The 27,229-nt window shown below is 39.2% G+C and overlaps 1 long non-coding RNA gene across 1 annotated transcript in view; it reads left to right on the forward strand.

The window, feature by feature from the left end:
• The window catches only part of LOC148001252 (uncharacterized), a 78,604-nt gene extending 67,644 nt beyond the window's left edge, over window positions 1-10,960 (forward strand). The window contains exons 2-3 of the long non-coding RNA XR_015636887.1: window positions 9,436-9,596; window positions 9,719-10,960. This is a non-coding gene — a long non-coding RNA (uncharacterized LOC148001252). The remainder of the gene's footprint in view (window positions 1-9,435; window positions 9,597-9,718) is intronic.
• Window positions 10,961-27,229: the final 16,269 nt, after the last annotated feature.

Raw genomic sequence — 27,229 nt, forward strand, 5'->3', positions numbered from 1 at the left:
GATAATGTAAAGAGGAAAAAGCTACTGGTCCAAAACATACAGGAAATCCAGGACTCAATGAGAAGATCAAACCTAAGGATAATAGGTAGAGAAGAGAGTGAAGACTCCCAGCTCAAAGGACCAGTAAATATCTTCAACAAAATCATAGAAGAAAACTTCCTTAACCTAAAAAAAGAGATATCCATAGGCATACAAGAAGCCTACAGAACTCCAAATAGATTGGACCAGAAAAGAAACACCTCCCGTCACATAATAGTCAAAACACCAAACGCACAAAATAAAGAAAGAATATTAAAAGCAGTAAGGGAAAAAGGTCAAGTAACATATAAAGGCAGACCTATCAGAATTACACCAGACTTTTCGCCAGAAACTATGAAAGTCAGAAGATCCTGGACAGATGTCATACAGACCCTAAGAGAACACAAATGCCAGCCCAGGTTACTGTATCCTGCAAAACTCTCAATTAACATAGATGGAGAAACCAAGATATTCCATGACAAAACCAAATTTACACAATATCTTACTACAAAGGATAATAAATGGTAAAGCCCAACATAAGGAGGCAAGCTATACCCTAGAAGAAGCAAGAGACATGTAACTCCACCCCTATCTATAGGGCCATGGGTAATTGTTAGCTGCTGGTAGAGGAAAGGACAGTTTTCTCTATAAGAGTAAAGCACCCAGTAAGATCACCATCCTCCACTGGAAGACAATACATCCTAGACTATTTGGGTGGCATGGCACAAATTGACCTTGTTGGGTAACACAATAGCCATAAAATTGTGCAGATAGGGAAAGTTGGGATAAAGGTGGTATATATGACCAGAACATACTGTATGAAATTATCAAAGAATTCATCTTAATCCTAAGAGAACATCTAGTAATCTTCAGATAACATCAGAACATGGAGCACCCGTCTCCCTTACCCACTTCCTTCAGTTATCTGCAATAAATAACATAAAGCCATGGGAGAGCTCTGCAGAAAAACAAAGTGCTTAATTTAAAATCCCAGTAATTTAAAATCCTCCCAGTAGTGATTCAGTGCAGTGTGCTGTCCAGACAAAAGAGGGTGACACGTGGCCAGGGTGATCAAGTCCCAACTGGGCACATAACTTTCCTGCTTTCCTTCTAGGTGAAAACCTGTCATAGGCATTTATATTTCTAAGGTTCTGAAATTTGTAGAACCACAAAGCCAAGGTCTACACAGCCATGTCAACCTCATGTGTCTTAATGGAATATTTTATCTCAAGCAGCTCTTGTTCTTGAGGAATAACATGAAAACCAACAAATTCACAGAGGAAAAAACACCTGAGTGACAAGAAATACATTTGTTGAATAAAAAAAAACCAATTAATGCAAGCTGGAACTTGATCCCTGATACTAGGGTTCTTCAAAAACCTGTGAAAATTCCTAGGATACAATAGGCTTCTAGAGATTTCTCATTTTCTAACATACCTATAAGTAAAACTAAAATGTCTCTACCATCACAGCTACTCAGAACTTTTACCCTCAAAAAATATGTTATTTGTGTGATGTTACAGGAGCGAGAGATCATTAAACAGAGTATAGGTGCAATATTATACATCAAGGAAAGAAAAATTGCAGTTTCCTGGCCAGTTAAGTGACTACAGGAAGTCTAAAATCTCCAATTAGGACAGGACTTTCTTTTCCAGGAAGGGAAGATACTGAATAGTTTAGTAAAAGGATTGATTCTCTCTCTCTCTCTCTCTCTCTCTCTCTCTCTCTCTCTCTTATATATCTTCTATCTGTCATCTATCATCTATCATCAATCTCTACCTCTATCTATCCTCAATATATCAATCGATTAATCATCTACCTAATATTATGACTACCCAGTTTCATATTAAAATTTAAAGACGGTAGTAGGAGCATTAAACATGAGAACTACTTTTCTGATTGTTTAATTGGTCAAGTCAAAACAGAAGTCACCCCAACCACCTTAACATTTATTTGATCTGATGGCTATTTATTCTACTCGAAATGGTCTCGATGCCGAGTTGCATTGTATATTGACAAACAGAATGACATTCTCTTCCCTCATTACCAGGAATGGGCATAATTATACTCTACCAGAACGTACAGTACCTCGGTAATATGACTAGCCCAATTGCTTGTTCAAACAAATATTATCTGTGGTTTGTTTGATGTCTTTTCCAGTGACTACCTGTTCTCACAGGTAGGGAGAGGTTGATACGGAGTGATTTTGTCTTTACAGCAGCTTGAATTCAGCTCCAAAAATGTTGTGCCTCTTTTAGTGAGGAAGGATATTAGAGCTATTGATAGTTGCTTTTAAATTGCCATTGCTAAAACTATGTACTAGTGATGAAAAAATAATAGTTCAGAAGGTGAAATTTTTAGAACCAAACTCATCCATTTCAAGAAATCCTCAGAGATAAGCAATTTTTCTACAAAACTAACAAGCCATTTCTACAATAATTGCTAATTATTGTAGAACAATCCTGGTTTTTTGAATCCTTTGGACTTAATTACATTACAAAAATCACTACTCTCACATGAACAGAGCAAGGGGTATGGAGCTGGCCAGCAATGATGGAAGCTTGATCACTTGTTTGATAGCTTACTTCAGCCAGTTGCCCCAACTCCCTGATCTGAAAGTTGAGTGATATATAAAATTCCAGTCCCTTCCATGGTCATTGCATACATAAGTTGGTTAATAGCTCTAGTTGTATATAGAGCAGATACCCTCCCATTCTTACCACTACATTGCGACGACTCTTATTATCATAGTTATGACTCAGTGGCTTCCCACTGCTCTAAGAACCAAACTTAGACATTTATTTTAAATGTTCCTCTGCTATCTACCTGACCAAACTGCAATCTGGCATCTGGTCACCTCAAAATTCTCAGGATGGGAACTATTTCTTTATCCCCTTACTTTTTTCTTATCTCCTTTCCCCTTTGATTTTTGTGTTTCTATTCCTGGACTAGTTTATCTTTCTTATATTACAATCTCCCACTTACTGCCCTTTATCAAAGTGGCTACTCCATGCATTTCATCATCCATACTGAGGCAGGAGACTCATGGTTTAGGAAGCTGTCCCAGGCTAATTGTGACATCTACATTTTCTATGTATAGTGCAGTGCTCCGCTTTACTTTTTCTTCTAGAAATCAATTGCAATTATATATCATTGATGATATAATGATTTGTATATATTTATGCTGTGCTCAATTATAAACTCAGTATGTCTTTTTACCACTGTGTTCCTAGCACCTAGCAGAATGTCTAGCACATAATAGGGATCTAATAAAGATTGCTGAGTGGATGAGTCAGCAATAAATAGTCTTTATTGTAGTACAAAGTCAACGCCGTTCCTACACCATGCCAGTTCAGACACTTGGGAGTGCAGAGACCTGCTGTTTCACGCCAAACCATGACTAACCTAGCTCCTTTCTTCCCGGATGACTTCAGGATTGGCCTAAGACCTACTTTGAGCAGCTAGCAAATATAATACCCTGCACTGTAGGGTACGTCTTGAACTCTGGCCACTGTGTAGAGACTCTGGATATTGTCTCGTACCTGTACCTTGGCTTTGCAAAGATATTGATATGTATAGTTTGAGGCCACATGTTTAGTGTCCATTATCATTTGTTTAATTTCAAAGATCTTGTGGGGTGGGTGCTGGTAGAGTTAGGGACCATATACATCTATTAGTGGTTTAGACAACATGCCTATTTATATGTAAATAAATGCAACATAGAAATTGGAGTTGTTTTAAATGAAATTAATATTAGCATATTTAAGCTTCTATTCATATAGTAGAAGTAATTCTTAAATAGGTCACTATACTTTGGATAAATATTCCCCCAAAACCCAAATATTAGTAGGTATGTACCCAGCCAATGGCACTATGAATAGGAACCTTTGGTGTCCATGGGAGGAATTTAGGTCACTGTATGTGTGCCCCTGAAGGGACTATCAAGATCCTGTTCCCTCTTTTCTCTGTGTTTCTTGATGGCCATTGAGGTGTGTGATTTGCTTCACGACCTGATCTTACCATAATAAGCTGCTTCCCCACTCCCTAAAGGCAATGTGTTCAACCAGCTTCTGAAACTATGGACCAATACACGTTGGCTTAACTCAAGCAGTTTTGTAGAATAACAAAGAGCTACTCAACACAACTACTATGATATGAACATGTAATGTCCTTCACTGCTAATGTATGTGAACACTTGAACACCAATTGGTGATACTATTTTGAGAAGTTGTGGAGGACTTAGGCCTTTGACTTAGCAAGCAAAAGTGGGTATCTGGGAGTTGTCCTTGAATATGTGCCTTTTGTATTCCAATTCAAGTGCTTGAGTTCCTAATTAACACCACGTAAAAGTGTGCTTCTGCCAGTTTCCAGCCCAAGAGCCAATTTGCTTCAACGTCCATGTCTTCTCCACCGTCCTGAACTGAAATCTTTCCAACTCTGAGCCAAAATAAGCCCTTCGTTTTGAGGCTCTCTTTAGTTGGATCTCTTAGATATTCTTTTCAGGTACTCTCATTTCTAATGGGCATGTGAAGTGTATTTACAGCTTTTAATAGGTGGAGATTTACCCTCACATCACAATTTATATTGTCCCAGGGTAAAATGTGAGCAATGAGAAAAGTAACTTAGACCTAAATTGGTACTGATAAATCTTACCACGTGGCTATAGGTCCTAGAAAACAGCTCACGAGAAAAATGTGAAACTAAGGCTAGAGAATACCCAAACCACTATAAATAGTCTATTCTGGTGGGACTGCAGAAACCCATGATACCAACAGAAATGCAGGTACTGGAGTCAATACCACGGTGTTGCAGAGGGAAACAAGGACTCTAGAGGAAACCGAGCTAGAGGCCGTTCACATTACCATATGAACAACTATTTGCTGTATACTGCCTATGTGCTGAAAATTTGAGTGAGGCTGAATTCAAAAGCAATTTCAAAACAGCACAGAATTCACTCTGTTGTGTCAGTTCACTCTGTAGCAACAACAACAGCAGCAACAACAACAACAACAACGACAAAACTAAAACTGGGATGGTATTAGCCTATAGCATGGTTATAGATAGCTATGTTTAATGAGATTTACAGTGATAATTCAGGGCCAATGTTGGGCAGAATGATGGGAAGGACTGACTATATAGCACGCAGTCTGGTGAGGAAAGGAACATGGACCTGTTCAAATTTCAGACAAGCAAAATACAGAAAGGTGTAGAGGCTAGCCTACCTCAGACCTCTGGAGCACAGTGCTTCAATCACATGTGCCAGGTGCTAGACGTGGGGTTTTAGTCTTTGCTTTTTCTCCCACTGAACATCAGCTGTATTTCTCTCTAGTCTTCCCTTGCTAGGCCACCGGTCTTCTGTTTGGGAATGGCACTATCACTTCTGTGCTATGATATGATAGAAGTACACGACTTGCTTTTGACATTATGAAGGCTCCCCACAAGCGCTTACGGTGAATCTCTGACTTACAATATTAGACGGTTGAATAGCACTGATACCATTACGACAACGAACTGGATATATTTCGCATTAGGAGATAGCCGTAAGCCTGCGAGGAACACTGGTGGGATGGTATAATTTGAATGCGTAATGGCCTCCATAGTTCATGTGTTTGAACACTTGTGGACTAGCAGGCGGTGGTGTTTTGGGAGGTTGAGGAACCCTGAGAATTGTAGACTTGCTTGCAAAAGTGGGTCATTGAAGGTGCATCTTGGAGGTGATAGCTATACTTAGTCTGATTCAAGCTTTCTTCGTTTTGGGTAGCATCATATGCAGAGCCTCTCTGCTGAAGATTCTTACTACCATAAACTGAGCTTTCTCTACCCACCTTGTGTTCCCACCATCATGGACGGACAACACCTTGCAAAGTGTGAGCCAAAATAAATTCCACCTCCCTTAGGTTGCTTGGTCATGTCCTCAAAATGGGACGGGAACAAGTGCAAGCATCAACTTCCTTTGGCAATAGCCTAAAAATGGATCATGTTTAAAAGCCACAAATAAGTACCATGAACGAACATCTTCCAAGATTCATGGGACCTGCGCACTTACCTGATTCCTCTGCCTAGCCATGGGTGACACATTCAAGTAGGTCATGTTTCAGCCATGGCAGTTTCATGTTTGTGTTCTGCACAGATGCAATGTCTGACTCATTTATTGAGAAAGATTAGCACATAGTCTCTCCCTGGATCACATTCTTTCGATAACAGCACAGCAAATACTCCACAGAAAAGACAATTGGATTAAACAGCGGGAGCCGGTTTTAGGACAGAATGTGAGCTCATTGTCTTTGATCCAATCAGGCTCTGCCCCTCAGTGACTCCACTTGTTCTGTTATCTCTGAGGAGCTCAGTTTGTAATGCCATTTGCATTTTGCTACAAAATTTTAATTCTATAATCTACTAGTTCCCTTATTTGTAGTCAGATATGAAATATCCCACACAACTGTTATTTAGTAAATAGTTACAATAATTTTTTAAAAAATTCCTCTTGTTACTTTAAGAGTGGTACCTGTTACAGTAATGAAAGCTTTTTCTTCTTTTTCTTCAAAAATTACTTTTATGACAATAATGTGTAAAAAAATTCATTTTTGAGTGTATCACCATAGTTAGTGTTAAAGATCATCAATATTCTTGTGCGCTGGTTTCTAGATTCTCTGACACAGCTTTAAAAATGTCCTATTTGTCACGGGACAGTAGAGATGGCTCAGCAGCTCAGAGCACTGGCTGTTCTCCTAGAGGCCCCAGGTCCAATTCCCAGCACCCACACAGTAGCCCAAAATTGTCTGTTGACTTCAATCCCACAACTGTCTGTAACTCCACTTCCAGGGGATCTGATGCCATTCTTCTGGTCCCCATAGATGCTGTACCCACAGGGTACATATATGTATATGCAGGCAGAACATCCATACATAAAAGTAAATATAAAGATTTTTAAAAGTCTCCGTTTGAAGAATGTGAGACTATCTATCCATTTTCTTTTGCTTCTTATAATTACAGATGAGAAGGAATGAAAGTGGAAATCAAATTAAAAAATTGAATAAAAAGAAAACTAAAAGTTTACCTCTTTCCAGTTGCTTAAGTGCACCGCATTTTTAACTCTTGGGGGGAGGGAGGTATCGCTAGTCTCTTTATTTTAATAAATTTTACTGAAAAACAGTCAAGAGTTGAATTCAAGTTTTTAGAACTTCATTTCAGCCAAAATGTGTAGAGCCTGAAGAATATTTATTTCTTCCAATTAGATTGACCTATTAACCTAATAATTTTGATGCGCTCATGTTTATCTATGTGTGCGCATGTATGTAAATGTTTCTTTAGTTATTTCCATTTAAATACAAGATATAATTTAAGTATAAATCCATTTAAATACAAGCCACCATCAGTCATTCTACTTTTCAATAATGACATACTTCTGAGAAATCCAGGTATGAAATATAATTTTTTTCAATTTTTTTCTCCATAGAAGTGAGTTTTATGTAACCATACTGAGATCTTTGCATTAACTAATATATTTAAGAAAAAAGTTTATTTATCTCAAAGTTCTGGAAGTTCATAGTCGTAGAGTGAGTATTCCTATTAGTTTAATTTCTTGTGGGGGTAATGCAGAATGGAGCCAAATACTGAAATGCATTGAGGAGAAATATTCATATTTCAATCAAAAGCAAATGACAGCACATTTTTTTGCAGGTCCCTTTAAGAATATATCCCCAATAGTCTAAAACTCCCTACTAGGCTGTATCTTTAAAGGTTCTCAACACATCCTCCTTTTTGTACATCCTATAGGCTATGGTGTTACATGTAAGACATTCACCATGCAAATGATAGCATTTTTTGAAGCCGTTCTTAAAAGAGATGGTGTTAGCTTCCTATTACTAGAACACATGTTTGAGCCACATAACTTATAAGAATTAAAACGTTAATTCAGCTCTCAGCCTTGGAGGGTTCATTCCATTCATGGTTGTATCCTTTGATTTTGAGCATGAGGTTAGACAGGACCACATGGGAAGAGACAGCTTCCCATGAGGAATCCATTACATTCTGTTCATAAATAAAAGAGAAAGAGGAAGAGACACAGACTCCCATAAATCCCTTTCCAGGCATATCCTCAGTGACCTGAAAGTACTACTTTCTGTACATTTCACCTCCTTAAATATTGTCACAGGCTAGGTGAGGACCAAGTCTTTAGCAAATATAGATCTTTGGAGGACATTCTAGAGCTAAGGTATGTCATTGGTCATAGTGTTCCTTCGTTGTTTGGGCCTTGCTCAAGGCATTGATGTTTAGAAACGTTGATGTTGTACTGTAACCAAAGCTAACATCCTTCAGTAGAGCCATGAGGGCAGGATGAAGGCTGAAAAGGACCATGATGTAATCACTGGGCATGTGACTCACCTGGCTCGAGAACCACCCAACTCTGATGGCCTTGTTCTTTGAATTAATAGCTGTCTTTCATTATTCTTATCATTAGGAGTTGGTCCTAACTCTAGCTCTGGTAGCTGGAATCATTACAAGTTATACAAATGGTTAATCTCCGTACAATTATTTTGAAAATTAAAATGATACATAGAATACGCTTAGTGCTGTGTCAGACACAACACTCAGAAATTATTAGCATTCTTCATTTTGCAGGGTGTTCAAGCTCCTGCTTTTACAATAATCTTCCTCCCTTTATCTTTCAGCCTCAGCTTCAGGAAAAATGCTAAGGCTTAGATATGGGGAATTATGGGAAAACAGGAAGCAAATCTATTGTCTGCAGTCTGCCCCCTCCTGCAGTGCATCCTTCATAAATCCTTCATTCTCCTGTGAAATCCTTCAGTCTCCTGTGAGGCTCAGAGTGCATAGAAAAATTAATTTGTTTTCAGTTGTCACAAAGGAGTATGAGATATTCAATAAGGCAATTTCTAATTAAAAAACAATGACATCCACAGGTTAGACTTCCTAACAATATGTCTACTTTTGAGTAAGGAAGTGGAATAGGCAGGACTTTGCCAGATCTCCAAAGTGTTATCACACAGGATTCCACATACAGTAAGTGCTGTATAGACCCAGTTTTCCCTTTATGTGGTCATTGCCCTACTTAAGTGAACTTAAGGTCATGCCTTTCTTGATTTCTCTACTCTGTCAGTTACCTCCTGAAGTTAGTTGACAAACACATGAGTTTGGATCACTGGGAAAACTCAGTGATCCTTCAGAAGGTAACCCCAGAGCCCTAGCGTGAATATAAATTCTGAAGGCCATAGATCACAGTTTTGTCCCCAGTAGATGACACATTCCAGCCATCACTGGTAAGATGTTTGCTTTCTTTATCCTTATTTTCTTTTAACTGTTTAACTTAAAAAAAAAACGTATTTTTTTTTAAAAAAAATTTGCAATCACAGTTGTCATAATTACCTAATGCTAAGTCAACATCTTGATTCTACCCAGGAAAACAACCCAGGAAAAGGAAGCTACTTTGACATTTCAAGGTAGGACCAACTAAACCAAAACTTTGTCCTCTGAGGTTCATAGTCGATGTCTGAAAAGTGGCCAAGTTGCCAGCTCTTCTTCTGCACCCACACTTGATGAAGATTTAAAGATTTTTAAAGGTAATTTCCTTTTTGTTTTAATCTATTCCTTTGATAGGCTACAGTTTGATTACTGGCACCACCTAACACACATTGTTTTTTCTTTTTTTCTTTTTTAATCTTTTTTGTTTGTTTTGTTTTAGGATGCCATCTCTTAGTGAAGATAATGAAGCCAGAAGAGATGAAACAATCCTGCCGCCCTCAGGTCAGGCAATTAACCAGAATGATGATGATCCCACGTTCCCAGGAACCATGAGCACTGTCTCATTGAGCAAATGTTTGTTCTTCCTGGTGAATAAGGATGTGTCTGCTACGACACAGTCGCATTGACTGCTGTTGCTCTCTGCCTGCTTCCGTATGAATTACACTTTTAACTCTCAAATAGATCTAGATTGCTACTAATTTCTTTAATCCCTTTATAAATCTGTAGATTAGGGCAAGTTTGACTTACTGTCATCATTAGGAACCTACGCAAAATTTTAGGTTTTGTGTATTATATGTGAGACATTAAGTCATATAGAAGTTGCCACCAGAAGTTGTTGATACGCATAGCTCTTGTCCTAGAAAATGGCACTAACTCTTGGTTATGAGGTAATAGGCAGGTAAATGATATGTTGTAAGACAAATAGACTCACATAGGTCTTTCCTATGAAAGGCCTTGGCTGTAGATACCCACCCCTCAGCCTACAGGAAAAGTGTTTAGTAAACTCCAGCAAAAATAACCCCTCTAAAACCTATAAAGAACAATCAATACAGTCAAAGAAACATGCAAAGCTTGTTTTAGTCTTTTCTAGTTCAAAACTGTTGCTGTAGAAAGTTCCGAGAACTCTAGCTCTGCAATGTTTGAAATCCACGCATGATGGCTGGATGAGAAGTGGTGGGAATATATTCTGAAACATTGTAGGATCTTTATGTGCTTGACAAAGAGCACCTATGTTTACAGCTACCACTGTGCACATCTGAAACTGGTGGTTTCAGATGAGTGGCTACAAGACTTCAGCAGTTAGGAGAGATCGCATATAGGTAGAATTGACATTTGTGTGTAGACAGAAGCTGATGCCATAGATCATGTTGGCTCTGGAAACCATCACACGCGAGTATCAGGACAGAAGAGGATATGGGCATTTGACCAAGTTGTTCACTAGGTCTGGCCCTTGACCTTTTAAATAAGATTTATAAGATCACAGCACCCACAATGGGTTGAAGTCATACAAAAATCCAATCAGTAAAAACTATAGCTCTGGCCTCGTGTTTTCAGCTATGCAGATACAGGCAAGTTGCAAAATGTCTGTGACCTTTCTCTTCCTTACTTGGACAATGTAGCTGGTGGTACCTACTTCTTAAAAGGCTTTTGGAAATTAAAGCTCTTAGCACATGTTGATAAATAAGTGTTAGTTATTATTTATCATTTAAAAAAATGATGTATTGATGGGGCCGGAAAATTTAGTGGGTGAGACGACCTACTGTGCAAACATGAAGATCTAAATCCAAATTCCCAGCATCTACAGGAAGTATTCCACACTCGTCTATAACCCCAGCACTGTGGACAGGGAGACAAAAATGACTGAAGTTTTCTAGTCACCAGTAGAGCTCCAGGTTCCATGAGAGACTCTGTGATAGAGAAATACATGTGACATCTTCCTCTGGCCTCCACATATACACAGTGCACTGAATAAACATATTTGCTGTCCCCACAGACAAGGAAGGGTAGCCTTCATTATGGGGCATATCCCCAACTATTAATAAAACTCAGAAACATTTGCAAAGTGTCTTGTCTATGGAAGACACCCAAGAAATAGTTAATGAATAAAGGAGAGGGAAGGCAAGCCTTGTGGTCATCTCTAAGATTTGGTTAATTTAAATATCAAGGCTTTGTTATCATTTTTCAATTCCATTTGCTCAGCTCTTTTTCTCCTTAATCTAATATCCTTTAAGGTGTCACTAGCCCAGTGTTTGTTTTCTCGGGAAGCATTACTAGGTTATAGAAAGTGAAATTCAAGTTATGCCCTTCTTTTGCCAAAAGACCACCACGAGAGACAAATGAGTTATTACACTGGCAACAGTGGCAAGGTTGGCTGAAGGAGAAGACAAATGGCAGAGACATCTCTGTACAAAGGAACCTGAGTGGGAACTAAAGCATGCAGCTTTTCTAGCACCCAGAGCACTGGAGTTTAAGCTGAGATAGCTACGAGCTTAGGAAGCACAAGAACCTGGAACAACTGTAAATAGCATTTGAAATGTTCATGAATTGGGGGTGGAGAGAAAACAGAGTCTTTGCAAAACTTTCAGAGAAATCTATTCATCCCAGTGATTAAGACTTAGTGGGAAGTGTGTTAAAGAAAGTACGGAGATTAAAATGACATCACAGACAAATTTTATATTTGTGAAATGTTACCGTAAATATTTTAAAAATGAGACAGGGATAGATCTTCAGGGCACTTTGTTTACAAAGGATTTAAAAAACACCATACAGAGAGGATTCATGGCTTTTGTTCATATGTAGCAAGTCTGGAAGATACACCCACCTTGGTTAATGAGAGTCCAGGGAGATTTTTCAGAGATCACAAGTGTTCATTATAGGAACACATCCTCATGCACAGTTTCAACCTAGACACCATAGTAGATTAGCTTGTCTGAAAGTTGACACTAAAATGGTAGACAACAAAAGTCAACATGCTACACCGTCTGAGTTGACTGTTCTGTGTTACTTAAATAATACTGGTTGCGCTTCAAAACAAACTATGCCGACATCCATGGTGCAAAAACAAATTCCTATGACATAGGTGTATTAGCATTCGATGAGAACAAACACCAGTAAACACCCCTGAAATTTCACAGGCATTTTGCAAGACCAGGTATTAGGGAGGCTCTGCCGGACTTAGGATGGACTGGAATCTCAGAGCATTCTCCCTATTGTTAATGAGTGAATGAATCAGCTACCTAATTTCTAGTCTTTCAGAAACCCGGGGAATTCCCAAGAAAAGATTTCTTCACACTGTTCTAAGCAACAGCCTGTATCCTATACTCTACTCCATTTCCCAATTTCCTTGAAAAAAAAAAAAACCCAAGAAACCCTTCTGGGAGAATGATCAGAAATGGGAGGAGAGATTGGACACTGGCTCTGGTATAGTCCAAGTACTTCCTTCCAGTAGTGTCTTGGTGCATCATTCTTAAAGTAGATACAGTAGAATGGTCATTCATGCCTTACTCTGTCAGTCCATAGGCTAAGGCAGGAGGATGGAAAATTCAGGGAGGTTTGGATACATCCTGGATGAGACCTTAGATTTAAAAAACAAGTCAGTAAAGTGGGCAATTTGTTTTAGCAATCATTTGTGCTTCTCTTTAAGGACATATGGGTTTGTGTATGCCCGCCATCTTGGTTTCTGACTCCCTGTAACCATTTCTCCTTCCAGAAGCACCTCAGAGCTTTCTTACAGAATTCTCTTCATATAGCTTATCACCTGTTGTGTTGTTAGTATTTATACTTCATCTCTCAACCAACTTGGTTCTTGGTCCTAGAACCTCATGGGATGAGACAAAAAGAGTGCTTTTTCCTCTTGGCCACAGGTTTTTTTGTTTGTTTGTTTGTTTTGTTTTGTTTTGTTTTTGCATCACAAACAGACTTGTCTAAAATCAGGAAATATGGACTCAAATAGAGGCACATGTACCAGAATTCTGCAAAACTGCTATGCTGATGGGACAGAATTTAGAGTGGATGAGCCCCACTCCAAAGGAAGACCTTCTGGGAGAGGAAGTCAACAAGAGAACCAGTGTTTCAGGCATTTGCCTCCAATCATATCTGAAGGTGAAGGAAGCCCTTCTCAGTATTCAGACTCACAAACCTTCATCTTTTTCAAAGAGAGTACGGACAAAAAGTGTTTTCTAAATCTTGTTTGAAGTGGGCTTCTGTAGAAGATCCATACTGGAACACATTATAGTCTCTTGACTTGAACAAATCTTCTCTTCTCCTCACCTTTCACACTCACACTTGTACTGAATTTTCTAGCCCCAGCTCTAACCCCGCCCCTTCTAGGAAGTCTTCCTCAAAGAACCCAGCCTAATGAGTTCACCCTCCCTTGACTTCTTACAGTACTAGGAGTTCCTGATCCTTGTCTGCCAGGGATTATTGACTTTGACATGCATGTCTAGTCTCCTTCCTCCTTTCTTCCTTTCTCTGTTTCTTTCTTCCTTCTTTCTTTCTTCTTTTCTTTATCCCATTGTTTGTGGAGGCTACAGGTGACGACCTTATTTCTAAAGCATATATTCAGTTTAAAGAAAAACTATGGTTCCCTAGACCTTGTCCTAGGAGGTTATACATAGTTGATGAACAACATGTTCTATAGTTGCAAATAATGGGATGAAAATGAGCACCTTTTTTATTTGCTTGTTAATGTAGCTTGAAACCTTTTATGAAAATCATAATTGCACAGTCATAAGGAAGATAGTCATTAGGGATTACAGCCTTGAGGGTGGTGCTTACTAGAATGCAATGAGCAGCAAATAAAAAGGCTCAGATTTTTTAAATTTTTTTTTTAGAAAATTTATTCAAAAGAAGTGCTCTACCTGATGGTAATGTGGGTTTTTTTATTTTATTTTTCTTGGATATTTTATGTATTTACATTTCAAATGTTATCTCCTTCTCCCCTCCCATGCCCCTTCTCCTGCTTCTATAAGGAAGCTCCCACTCCCACCCACCAATTCCCACCTAAACGCCCTAGCATTCCCCTACATTGGGGAAATGAGCCTTCACAGGACCAAGAGCTTATCTTCCTATTGATGCTGGACAATGCTATCTTCTGTACACATGTGGCTGGAGTCATGAGTCTATACATGTGTACTCATTGGATGGTGGTTTAGACCCTGGGACCTCTGGTGGGGTCTGATTGGTTGACACTGTTGTTCTTCCTATGGTGCTGCAACCACTTCGGTTCCTTCAGTCTTTTCTCTAACTTCTCCAATGGTGTTCCCTTGTTCAGTCCAATGGTTAGCTGTATCAGTATCTCATCTGTATCAGTAGGGCTCTGACAGGGGCTCTCAGATATGGGCATATCTGGCTACTCTCAGGAAGCATGTTTTGGCATCACCAATAGTGACTGGGTTTGGTGGTTATGTATGGGATGAGTCCCCAGGTGGGGCAGTCTCTGGATGACGTTTTTATCAGTCCCTACTCCATTCTTTGTCGCTGTATCTCCTCCCATGAGTATTTTGTTTTCCCTTCTAAGAAAGAATGAAGCATCCACATTTCGGTCTTCCTTCTTCTTGAGCTTCATATGATCTGTAAATTTTTCTTAGGTATTCCAAGCATTTGGGCTAATATCACTTATCAGTGAGTGCATATCATGTGTGTTCCTTTGTGACTGGGTTGCCTCACTCAGGATATTTTCTAGTTCCACCCATTAGACTAAAAATTTCAGGTATTCATTGTTTTTAATACCTAAATAGTACTCCATTGTGTAAATGTACGATATTTTCTGTATCCATTCCTCTGTTAAAGGACATCTGGGTTCTTTCCAGCTCTGGCTACTATAAAGAAGGCTGCTATGCGATCTACAGATTCAATGCAATCCCCATCAAAATACCAATCCAATTCTTCAAAGAGTTAGACAGAACAATTTGCAAATTCACCTGGAATAACAAAAAACCAAGGATAGCTAAAACTATCCTCAACAATAAAAGGACTTCAGGGGGAATCACTATCCCTGAACTCAAGCAGTATTACAGAGCAATAGTGATAAAAACTGCATGGTATTGGTACAGAGACAGACAGATAGACCAATGGAATAGAATTGAAGACCCAGAAATGAACCCGCACACCTATGGTCACTTGATTTTTGACAAAGGAGCCAAAACCATCCAATGGAAAAAAGATAGCATTTTCAGCAAATGCTGCTGGTTCAACTGGAGGTCAGCATGTAGAAGAATGCAGATCGATCCATTCTTATTACCCTGTACAAAGCTTAAGTCCAAGTGGATCAAGGACCTCCACATCAAACCAGATACACTCAAACTAATAGAAGAAGAAGTGGGGAAGCATCTCGAACACATGGGCACTGGAGAAAATTTCCTGAACAAAACACCAATGGCTTAGGCTCTAAGATCAAGATCAAACTGCAAAGCTTCTGTAAGTCAAAGGACACTGTGGTTAGGACAAAACAGCAACCAACAGATTGGGAAAAGATCTTTACCAATCCTACAACAGGTAGAGGGCTTATATCCAAAATATACAAAGAACTCAAGAAGTTAGACTGCAGGGAGACAAATAACCCTATTAAAAATGGGGTTCAGAGCTAAACAAAGAATTCACAGCTGAGGAATGCCGAATGGCTGTGAAACACCTAAAGAAATGTTCAACATCTTTAGTCATAAGAGAAATGAAAATCAAAACAACCCTGAGATTTCACCTCACACCTGTGAGAATGGCTAAGATCAAAAACTCAGATGACAGCAAATGCTGGCGAAGATGTGGAGAAAGAACAACACTCCTCCATTGTTGGTGGGATTGCAGACTGGTACAACCATTCTGGAAATCAGTCTGGAGGTTCCTCAGAAAATTGGACATTGAACTGCCTGAGGATCCAGCTAAACCTCTCTTGGGCATATACCCAAAAGATGTCCCAACATATAAAAAAGACACATGCTCCACTATGTTCATCACAGCCTTATTTATAATAGCAAGAAGCTGGAAAGAACCCAGATGCCCTTCAACAGAGGAATGGATACAGAAAATGTGGTACATCTACACAATGGAATATTACTCAGCTATCAAAAACAATGACTTTATGAAATTCGTAGGCAAATGGTTGGAACTGGAAAATATCATCCTGAGTGAGGTAACCCAATCACAGAAAAACACACATGGTATGCACTCATTGATAAGTGGCTATTAGCCCAAATGCTTGAATTACCGTAGATGCCTAGAACAAATGAAACTCAAGACGGATGATCAAAATGTGAATGCTTCACTCCTTCTTTAAAAGGGGAACAAGAATACCCTTGGCAGGGAAGAGAGAGGCAAAGATTAAAACAGACACAGAAGGAACACCCATTCAGAGCCTGCCCCACATGTGGCCCATACATATACAGCCATCCAATTAGACAAGATGGATGAAGCAAAGAAGTGCAGGCTGACAGGAGCCGGATGTAGATCTCTCCTGAGAGACACAGCCAGAATTCAGCAAATACAGAGGCGAATGCCAGCAGCAAACCACTGAACTGAGAATAGGACCCCCATTGAAGGAATCAGAGAAAGGACTGGAAGAGCTTGAAGGGGCTCGAGACCCCATATGTACAACAATGCCAAGCAACCAGAGCTTCCAGGGACTAAGCCACTACCTAGAGACTATACATGGACTGACCCTAGACTCTGACCTCATAGGTAGCAATGAATAGCCTGGTAAGAGCACCAGTGGAAGGGGAAGCCCTTGGTCTTGCTAAGACTGAACCCCCAGTGAATGTGATTGTTTCAGGGAGGGCGGTAATGGGGGTAGGATGGGGAGGGGAACACCCATATAGAAGGGGAGAGGGAGGGATTAGGGGGATGTTGGCCTGGAAACCGGGAAATGGAATAACAATCAAAATGTAAATCAGAAATACTCAAGTTAATAAAGAAAAAAAGAAAAAGAAAAAAAAAGGCTGCTATGAACATAGTGGATCATGTATCCTTGTTATATGTTGGAACATCTTTTGGGTATATGCCCAAGAGAGGTATAGCTGGGTCCTCAGGTAGTACTATGTCCAGGTTTCAGAGGAAATTCCAGACTGATTTCCAGAATGGTTGTACCAGCTTGCAACCCACCAACAATGGAGGAGTGTTCCTTTTTCTCCACATCCTCACCAGCATCTACTGTCACCTGAGTTTTTGATCTTAGCCATTCTGACTGGTGTGAGGTAGAATCTCAGGGTTGTTTTGATTTGCATTTCTCTGATGAGTAAGAATGTTGAACATTTCTTTAGGTGCTTCTCAACCATTCAATATTCTTCAATTGGGAATTCTTTGATTATCTCTGTACCCCATTTTCAATAGGATTATTTGTTTCTCTGGAGTCTAATTTCTTGAGTTCTTTGTGTATATTAGATATTAGCCCTCTATTGGATGTAGGATTGGTAAAGAACTTTTCCCAATCTGTTGGTTGCCATTTTGTCCTGTTGACAGTGTCCTTTGCCTTACAGAAGCTTTGCAGTGTTGAGTTCCCATTTGTCGATTCTTGATCTTAGAGCATAAGCCATTGGTATTCTGTTCAGGAAGTTTTCCCCTGTGCTTATGTCTTTGAGGCTCTTCCCCACTTTCTCTTCTATTAGTTTCAGTGTATGTGGAGGTCTTTGATCCACTTGGACTTGAGCTTTGTACAAGGAGATAAGAATGGGTCGATTTGTATTCTTCTATATGCTGAGCTCCAATTGAACCAGCACCATTTGCTGAAAGGGACCGGATATAGATTCCTCCTGAGAGACACATCCAGAGCATGTCCAATACAGAGGTCAATGCTAGCAGCAAATTACTGAATTGAGAACAGGACCCCATTTGGAGGAAATGGAGGAAGGATTGAAAGGGCTGAAGGGGCTTACAATCCATAAGAACAACAATGCCAACCAACCAGAGCTTCCAGGGACTCAACCACTACTGGAAGACTATACATGAACTGGCCCAGGGCTCCATCTGCATATGTAGCAGAGAATAGCCTTGTTGGGGCACCAGTGGAAGGGGAAAAAGAAGCCCTTGGTCCTGCCAAGTTTGGACCCCCAGTGCAGGGGAATGTCGGGGGGAGGTTTAAGAGAGGGGTTGATGGGGGGAACACCTGTATGGGGGAAGGGGAGGGGATAGGAGGGCTTATGGACAGGAAACTGGGAAAGGCAATAACATTTGAAATGTAAATAAAAATATATCTAATAAAAATAAAATTTCAAAAAAATAATAAAAAAATTAAGAAAAAGAAAATGCTGTCTTTTTTTTCCACTGGATGGTTTTATCTCCTTTGTCAAAGATCAAGTGACCATAGGTGTGTGGGTTCATTTCTGGGTCTTCAATTCTGTTCCACTGGTCTACCTCCCTGTCTCTGTACCAAAACCATGCAGTTTCTATTATGATTGCTCTGCAATCCAACTGAGGTCAGGGATGGTGATTGCCCCAAAAGTTCTTTTATTGTTGACAAGAGTTTTTGCTATTCTGGGTTTTTTGCTTTTCCAAATGAATTTGCAAATTGCTCTTAATAATTCTACAAAGAATTGAGTTGAAATTTTCAAGGGGATTGCACTGAATCTGTAGATTGCTTTTGGCAAGATGGCCATTTTTACTATATTAATCCCATGAGCATGGGAGGTGTTTCCATCTTCTGCTATCTTCTTCAATTTCTTTCTACAGAGACTTGAAGATCTTGTCATACAGATTTTCATTTGCTTGGTTAGGGTCACATCAAGGTATTTTATATTGTTTGTGGCTATCGTGAAGGGTGTAGATTCCCTTATTTCTATCTCAGCCTGTTTATCCTTTGAGTAGAGGAAGGCTACTGATTTGTTTGAATTAATTTTATATCCAGCCACTCTGCTGAATTTATTAGCTGTAAGGATTCTCTGGTGAAATTTTTGTGGTCACTTAAATATACTACCATATCATCTGTGAATACTGATATTTTGACTTCTTCCTTTCCAATTTGTATTCCTCTGACCTCCTTTTGTTGTCTGATTGCTCTGGCTAGGACTTCAAATACTATATTGAATAAGTAGGGAGAGAGTAGGCAGACTTGTCTAATCCTTGATTTTAGTGGGATTGCTTCAAGTTTCTCTCCATTTAGTTTGATGTTGTCTACTAGTTTGCTGTATATTGCCTTTACTATGTTTAGGTATGGGCCTTGAATTCCTGATCTTTCCAAAGCTTTTTTTCATGAAGGGGTGTTGAATTTTGTCAAATGCTTTCTCAGCATCTAATGAGATGATCATGTGGGTTTTTTCCTTGAGTTTGTTTTTATAGTAGATTATGTTGATGGCTTTCCAAATATTGAACCATTCTTGCATCCCTGGGATGAAGTCTACTTGATCATGGTGAAGTGGTGAATGATCGTTTGGATGTGTTCTTGGATTCGGTTTGCGATAATTTTATTGAGTAATTTTGCATTGATATTCATGAGGGAAATTGTTCTGAAGTTCTCTTTATTTGTAGGGTCTTTGTGTAGTTTAGGTATGAGTGTAATTGTGGCTTCAAAGAACAAATTTAGTAGTGTTTCTTCTGTTTCCATTTTGTGAAATAGTTTGAAGAATATTAGGTCTTATTTGACCTAATAAGAAGGTCTGATAGAATTCTGCATTAAACCTATCTGGTCCTGGGCTCTTTTTGGTTGGGAGATTTTTACTGATTGCTTCTATTTCCTTAGGGGTTTTGGAACAGTTTAGATGGCTTATCTGATCCTGATTTAATTTTGGTACCTATCTACCTAGAAAATTATCCATTTCATCCAGATTTTTCAGTTTTGTTGTGTATAGGCTTTTGTAGTAGGATCTGATGAATATTTTTTGGATTTCCTCATTTTCTGTTGTTATGTATCCCTTTTCATTTCTGATTTTGTTAATTTGAATACCGTCTCTCTGCTCTCTGGTTAGTCTGGCTAAGGGTTTATCTATCTTGTTGATTTTCTCAAGGAACCAGCTCTTGGTTTTGTTGATTCTTTGTATAGTTCTTTTTGTTTCTATTTGGTTGATTTCAGCTCTGAGTTTGATTATTTCCTGCCTTCTACTCCACTTGGTTTATTTGCCTCTTTTTGTTCTAGAACTTTCAGGTGTGCTGTCAAGCTGCTGATATATGCTCTCTCCAGTTTCTTTCTGCAGGCACTCAGAGCTATGAGTTTTCCTCTTAGCACAGCTTTCATTGTGTCCCATAAGTTTGGGTATGTTGTACCTTCATTTTCATTAAATTCTAAAAAATCTTTAATTTCTCTCTTTATTTCTTCCTTGACCAAGTTGTCATTGAGTAGAGCATTGTTCAGCTTCCACGTGGGCTTTCTGATGTTTTTGTTGTTATTGACGACCAGCCTTAGTCCACAGTGATCTGATAGGATGCATGGGATTATTTCAGTCTCCTAGTATCTATTGAGGCCTGTTTTATGACCAATTATATGGTCAGATTTTGAGAAAGTACCATGAGGCACTGAGAAGAGGGTGTATTCTTTTGCTTTAGGATGAAATGTTCCATAGATGTTTGTTAAATCCACTTGTTTCAAAACTTCTGCTAGTTTCACTGTGTCTCTGTTTAGTTTCTGTTTTGTTCTGTCCATTGATAAGAGTGGTATGTTGAAAGTTCATACTATTATTGTGTGTGGTGCAGTGTGTGCTTTGAACTTTAATAAAGTTTCTTTTATGAATGTAGGTGCCCTTGCATTTGGAGTATAGATGTTCAGAACTGAGAGTTCATCTTGGTGGATTTTTCCTTCGATGAGTATAAGTCCTTCCTTATCTTTTTTGATAACTTTTGGCTGAAAGTCGATTTTATTTGATATTAGAATGGCTACTCCAGCTTGTTTCTTGGGACCATTTGCTTGGAAATTTTGTCCCAGTCTTTTACTCTTAGGTAGTGTCTGTCTTTGTCACGAGGTATGTTTCCTATATACAGCAAAATGTTGGGTCCTGTTTCTCTATCCAGTCTATTAGTCTATGTCTTTTTATTGGGGAATTGAGTCTGTTGATATTAAAAGATATTAAAGAATAATGATTGTTTCCTGTTATTTTTGTTGTTAGAGATGGAATTATGTTTGCATGGCTATCTTCATTTGGGTTTGTTGCAAGAAGATTAATTTCTTGCTTTTTCTAGGGTATAGCTTCCCTCCTTGTGTTGGAATTTCCCATCTATTATCCTTTGTAGGGCTGAATTTGTGGAAAAATATTGTGTAACTTGATTTTCTCATGGAATATCTTGGTTTCTCCATCTATGGTAATTTAGAGTTTTGCTGGATATAGTAGCCTGGGCTGGCATTTGTGTTCTCTTAGTGTCTATATGACATTTGTTCAGGAACTTCTAGGTTTCATAGTCTCTATTGAGAAGTCTGATGTAATTCTGATAGGTCTGCCTTTATATGTTACTTGACATTTTTCCCTTACTGCTTTTAATATTCTTTGTTTTGTGTATTTGGTGTTTTGACTATTATGTGACAGGAGGAATTTCTTTTCTGGTCCTATATGTTTGTAGTTCTGTAGGTTTCTTTTATGTTCATGGGCATCTTTTTCTTTAGGTTAGGGAAGTTTTCTTTTATAATTTTTCTTGAAAATATTTACTGTCCCTCTAAGTTGAGAATCTTTATTCTCTTCTATACCTATTATCCTTAGGTTTTGCCTTCTCATTGTGTCCTGGATTTCCTGGATGTTTTGGGTTAGGAGCTTTTTGCATATTTTTGACTATTGTGTCAATGTTTTCTATGGTATCTTCTGCCCCTGAGATTGTGTCTTCAATATCTTGTATTCTGTTGGTGATGTTCACGTCTATGAATCCTGATCTCTTTCCTAGGTTTTCTATCTCCATCGTTGTCTCTCCTTGTTGCTTTTATGTCCATTTTTAGATCCTGAATGGTTTTGTTTAATTCCTTCACCTGTTTCATTGTGCTTTCCTGTAATTCTTTAAGGGATTTTTGAGTTTTCTCTTCAAGGGACTCTACTTATTTACCTGTGTTCTCCTGTATTTCTTTAAGGGAGTTATTTATGTCCTTCTTAAAGTCCTCTATCATCATCATGAGATGTGATTTTAAATCCAAATCTTGCTTTTCCAGTGTGATGGCATATCCAGTGTTTGCTGTGGTGGGAGAACTGGGTTCTGATGATGCTATGTAGTCTTGGATTCTGTTGCTTAGTTTCTTGTCCTTGCCTCTTGCCATCTGGTTATCTCTGAAGTTAGTTGGTCTTGTTGTCTCTGACTGGATCTTGTCCCTCTTGTAGGCCTGTGAGCCTGTGGTCTTAGTAATCATAGGGCTCCTTGGAGACCAGCTCTCTCAGGGCAGTTTTGTGTAGGAGCTGTGGGACAGCCCCAGTTCTGGGCCCAGATGGAGATCAGAAGGGTCCCCTGCCAAAGACTCAGATTTTTTAAGCTGGTTACATATACATTTTTAAAAATGTAGATATATTTGCTTCCTTTATTTGTATAAGTAGTTTGCCTGAATGTATGTCTGTGCACCATATCCATGCCACGTATGTGTAGATGTCATAAGAGGGCATTGGGTGCCCTGTAACTAGATTTACAGACAATTGCAAGCTGCCATGTAGGTATTAGGAATTGAAGTTAGGTATTCAAGAAGTCTGACAATTGTTATTAACCACTGACCCATCTCTTTAGCTACAAATATTCTCATCGTTAATGGAAAAGAAACTCAGTATTTGTTTTTAAAAATCATTCGTAATCATAATTTGAAATCTTATTTTCAACAGCATGAATCTTAGTCACAAATAAAATGCCTTGTAATTGAGTGCCAAGATGCTTCAATTTTTAAACATCTAAACTCTTCGGACCTCATATGACACTGTTTTGGAACATTTTAAAAATGTTTCCCAGCTTCAGACATAAACTATGTCTTTACTGACCAGAAGGAATGGCTGCCCAGTGCTTTGCCTGAATGAATACCCAGCCTATGACAATCTCAGTCTATTGATCAATTCCTTGGTTTCCATTCTACTGTCTTCCTCCTATTGGTTTATAAAACAGATGCAAAATCAAGAAACCAGTAGCATTAAGATCAAATCCTCCAGGTTTTTCTCACAAGACTGATATTCTTGTGAATATCAATGAATATCATGAATATGAACATCACAAATATGAACATCACGAACCTAGTATGAAGGTGTACAGTAGACGCACAGTCTAGAGGAAATGCTGAAGGCTGGGGCTTCAGGCTTTAGTCATCGAGGAACTTAGGTCTAATAAGAGAGGTTGGTATCAATCTTTATAGTGGAAGAGTAGGCCAAGTGAGTGACCTCTTGAATAACAGGGATATTCATTCCCAAGGGAGACCTCTGCACTCCACTGCCAAATGCTATGGTTCCAGGCATCACCCTTTCCCTCTATTCTTAGGAGTTTGAGTCCTTTGCAGGGCTGAGCACATGTAAGGAACCTGGACATGCTCTAATGTGACAGAAATTTTCTCAGTCACAAGATAAGTTATAATCTGGAGTTTCTACATCACCGGTAGGAATCCTGCCCCCAGATTCAGCCAGTGCCCTGAACAAACTGGCATGGCTCACTAGACACAGAGAATTGCTTTTGTGACACTCTCTTTTGAATAAAATTCAGTTAAAGAGAACTTTAGTTTACAATGCCTCCGTTTTGTCCCACAGGCAGGCTCACTTAGACTAAACTCACTATTTGACCCTCTTCATGTGGTCCCAGCTATGAGATGTTTGAGGAATGTCTGTTTTCACATTCTCACTGGGAAGCTATGGTGCTTTCTGGGTAAGGGTGCTTTTCTTAGTCATTAGTATTTGACTAATGCCAGAAATTACAGTGCTAATATCAGCCTGCTTGTCCTGTTGCCTGAGAGATTTAAGTTCGCTGCACGAAAATAGCAATTTGAAGAGATGAAAGTTTAACACATGCTATAAATAGCAGCAGGCACTCTTGTCATTAGAGTTAACTACAGTGCCACACCCACTTCTCTTTCCATTGTCTGTCATTAACCATTATATCTGCAGTGAAACTTGTTTTCAGTACAGTCCGAAGGAACGGTGAAACCATGGAACTGTTCAAAGATCCGTGAAAGAATGCATTCTCTTTCCCACGCCAAGAGTAAACCTGACTCTCAATGGTTCCTACCCACCAAGGCTCTCTGAGTTCCCAGGTTTGGCCTGTACCACCTCATATACTCTTCCACCTCCCTTGAGAGGTGAATTTTATCACCTGTCTCATATAGAGCAGATGTATGTAGATATGATCTCATCAACAGAATAGTCACGGAAAGGCACCGCTTCCTTGAGTTCATGAATGAGTAATTTTTTTTCTATATTTACAAATCATAAAACTGACTTCTGTGAATAGTCAAACAGCACACCGTATTCGTTTCTAAGCTTCTTCACTAACCTTAGGAGTGAAGTGCTTTTACAGAAGTATTCCTTCTGTAAGGGTGTGTTCACAGCTTTTTGGAGTTAGAGCCTTTTTATAAGAACTCTGTGGTTATTCTCTGAAGCAGAAAGAATCATTAACAAAACTCTGGTAATGACAGAGAATTGCCTTATCAGACTTATGAAGTGTGTGCGTATTTATTTTCACATACATTTTATTGCAACATAATTGCATACAGAAAAATACAGACAACAGTAAAATAAACACTCATGAGTCACAGCTAGAACTAACCAGGCTAACAACTGGAAACACCTGCCTCAGTTACTTTTACTCCTTTTCTTCGGTTTCAAGTTATTTTAACATAAACCACCCAGGCCCAACACCATTGTTAGACTTGGAGCCACTTATTTGCTGATATTCTTATTTGAATGTTGACCATCTTGTCTTTCTGGGAAGGATTTTAGAATAACTGTTCAATGGACTTCGTTTCCTACACTTACGATTGGCATAAGGTTGAAGATAGAGTAGATGTTCACTAAGTGTTGAATAAATGAATGAATGAAACCCTTCCTCTGAAAATCCTTCTTCCTTCCCTGTTCTATCTTCTTTTTGGAGTCTAATTCGATAGTAAATGGGCTATTTGTTTGTTTTTCTCCTTTTTCTTCTTTCCCACACGGTAGCAAATATCCTGATTATTATTCCTCGTCATCCAGGAGTCCTTGGATGTGACTTCTGTTCCTGACCCTCTTGTGCCCTGGAAGTAAATGTATACCCTATATTGGTGGCCATGATTGCTATTCTAGCCAGAGGCTTCATCTTCTTAGCCTTTTTCCATCTCATTCCTCTCTGCCTCTCACACTTCTGTGTCCTTCTCAGTCCTAGACAATAGTTATGACTTTTGGAGAGCGGGTTGTCTGGCAAGGGTATCGAGAGACTGAAGAGCTCTTAACAGTGCGTTTTCTCTAGAGCAAACATTCCTTAGGAAGAACGTCACACTCGTGAGGAGTAAAGGGAAAAAGGATTTTCCCCCTTTGATAACTACTTCAATAAAAAGGCCACTGCTTTCCACACACTTTCCATAGCAACTCATGTTTATGCCTTACTCACCACAGTACTCATGAGATCGGGTTATTTGTCCCACACTCAAACTGCAGGGTGTGGGCAAACAGGGCCTATAGTGTTCGCCATGTTACTCCATCTCTAGACTATTTCAATGCTCTGTCATTGAGCATGAATTGTAAAACTGAAGACAATATGGAGAGCCAGGTCTTCTTCATCATTTTAATATATTTTGAATAGTATCCATGAAAGCAAGATAAGTCTTTCAATTTGAGAATAACCTGAGCCTCCTGCAATCCATTACTAATAGCTTTTATTCCATTTAACCGAACACTCAAAAGAGCTGGACAGTGATGGCAGAAATCTAAATGTATATGGATATCATATACAATATGATGTCTAGGAATAGACAACATTTTTGTCATTAATACATAAAGATGTCTACCACTTATGCTTATATGTTTACATAGTACAATATCATTGGTGGGTGCCTTATTGAAAGATTTAATAATTAAATATGATTGGTATCTCTGGAGGTGGTTCAGTGTTAGACCCAGATACGGACATGGCTTCCCTGTAACAAAAATGAACTGACTCTTCCCAGTCAGTTAGACAACCAGATCAAAACCATTATGTCTGGACTGGTGTTTATCCCTGGTTTGCCACCTTAAGACTTATAACTGTAAAGCCACCTTAACGTTTAGGAATGTCCTGCAAGGAGTTTAACCTCTAGTACAAGGGAGTTCCCAAAGAGGCCCCAGATGTGAAGCTGAGCACAGTCCAGGCCTTTATAACCTGACATGGATTTCACACTCTGTCCTCACAGGGACCTTAAAAGCCAATCATCAACGAAGTCAGGATGATTTAACAAGACCTGGCTCACGGGTTCATCTGTTCTCCTTTATAGGAGCGCTTTGCCTTTACAAGAGTGAGCATGAGTGCCTGAAGTCTGGTTAATGGTTTGTAGCCTAAGGCTACAAGAAGACTTGTAAGTTATTGAATCTCTTTGAGCCTAGGTTTCTTGCTTATATAATGGGGAAAAAAGTAACAGACTAAACTACCTCACAGATTGTCTCGAAGACCAAACCAGTTGATGTGTCCAGAGCAGTTAGAGAGTGTTTGGCACCCGAGTGCTAGCTGTTATTAACTCTCTGGTTATTGCTTCACTATAACATTCCAGTCCTCTTACATTATGATTAACCTGGCTAGCGACAGGAAGTGGAACAGGGAAGGGAAAGCATGCTGCCTCTTCCCCTAGAGTGATAGAGGTTCTGCAATAAAGAGAAGGAAGTGATTTAAGCAGAAACTCCTGTGGAGACTGGAACGCTGGGAGGAACAGGTGAAGTACTCCATCTCAAGGGCCCACGTGTCCCAGCTATTACGGAAAGTGAGGGACTGATCCACTTACAGGGTATTAACGTGTGTGCAACCCTAGTATAAACGGGAAAAGGTCAGATTTTCTAGGTGTCTGATATTGTGGTCTACATAGTAAATTCCAGGACAGCCAGAGCTCAAAATTAAAAAAAAAAAAAGAATGAATGAATGAATGAATGAATATGTCCCTACTTATACCTCC

This window comes from Rattus norvegicus, chromosome 14 (genome assembly GCF_021556685.1).
Source record: "Rattus norvegicus strain SHRSP/BbbUtx chromosome 14, alternate assembly SHRSP_T2T, whole genome shotgun sequence".
Classification (NCBI taxonomy): domain Eukaryota; kingdom Metazoa; phylum Chordata; class Mammalia; order Rodentia; family Muridae; genus Rattus; species Rattus norvegicus.